Raw genomic sequence first — 1,494 nt, 5'->3', positions numbered from 1 at the left:
ATGTTTAGCAGTTTGAGGAAACTCCAGACAGTTTTCCATAGTGGTTGTACTAGTTTGCATTCCCACCAGCAGTGCAGGAGAGTTCCTTTTTCTCCACACCCTTGCCAACATTTGTTGTTGCTGGTTCTTTAAAGATGTGCCATTCTCACTGGGATGAGGTGGTATCTCATGGTGGTTTTAATTCTGCATGAATCATTTTAAGGGTAGAAACCAGTCCTGGGAAAGTGGCAGGAAAAGAAAATCAAATACCCTATGACCTTGGCAAGCATCTAGAGGAAGGGCCAGAAGCCAGTGGGAGAGTTTTCCAAGAGCTTTTGGGAGACCCCAAGAGGCCAGGTGGTAATGCGACTGAGAGCAGACAGTTCTTTGCTATGTATATAAATCAAAACCTGCAGGAATGCCCTCAAGCAGGTTGACAATCCCTACTGAAGAGTTGCTTTGTTTCTTTCCACCTGTGGCTGCTGAGCACATGTGTTCTGGAGGAGAAAACTTTGGGGTCAGCATCTGATGGTTGCACCTTTCCTGAGCCCCCCACCCCTGGTCTCTTCCTGAATTCCAGGAGCTCCCTGTAAGACTGCTTTTTGATGAGCTGTTCCCTCTGCTTGCAATATCCTTCCTGACAGTTCCTGCTCCATCTTTCTAGTTAACTTTAATCCCCCTCAGACTCTGCTTCACTTTATGGTATTGCCATATCTAGAAGTTTCCCTGACCCTCCCACCCCCCCAACTCCCCGAGATCTTCCTCCAACTCAACACTGATCTCATTCATTGTTTTTAATTGTAGACTCACTTCCTGTGTCCTGTAGTGGAAAAGCGCCCAACGGCCACGTCTCACCCATCACCATGCATCAGCACAGTGCCTGGAACAGAGTAAGTGCTCAAAAAAATATCATTTAATTAAATTAGAATCCACACATCATAAAAGGCCCCTCTTTAAGTGCAAAATTCAGTGGCTCTTAGCATTTTCATGGGATTGTGCAACCATCATCACTTTATACCTCCAGAACATTTCATCACCTCCAAAAGAAACCCATGCCCATTAGAAATCACTGCCATTTCCTATTTCTTCCAGCCCTAGGCAACCATTAAGCTGCCCTTTATCTTTATGGATTTGCCTATTCTGAACATTTCATAGCAGTGGAGTCACACAATGGGCGAGTCTGTTTACCTTTTGGAACATACACCTTTTTTCTTGTAGCTCAGTGGCCGTTGCATAGTGTATGAGTGCCATGTCTTCCCACCCCACTCATCTGTCAGTGGGCACTTGGATTGTTTCCAGCTCTTGGCTGTTATAGTAAATGATGTTACAATAAACAAGGGGGTGCATATTTAAGAAAAAAAAAAAGCTAGGTGGTCCAAAGAGCAGTACCAATTGAAAGGATTTCATAGGCAGAAAGAAGGGATGAGGGAAGAAGCAATTCTCACCTTTCAGCTTAGGCAAACCATCAGTGGGGGTGGTGAGATCACATGGCAGATTGTTGTGTCTCTCTTTGGG

This window comes from Condylura cristata, unplaced genomic scaffold (assembly GCF_000260355.1).
Source record: "Condylura cristata isolate star-nosed mole 26May11 unplaced genomic scaffold, ConCri1.0 scaffold00017, whole genome shotgun sequence".
Taxonomy (NCBI): Eukaryota; Metazoa; Chordata; class Mammalia; order Eulipotyphla; family Talpidae; genus Condylura; species Condylura cristata.
Note: the sequence above shows the minus strand (reverse complement) of the source record.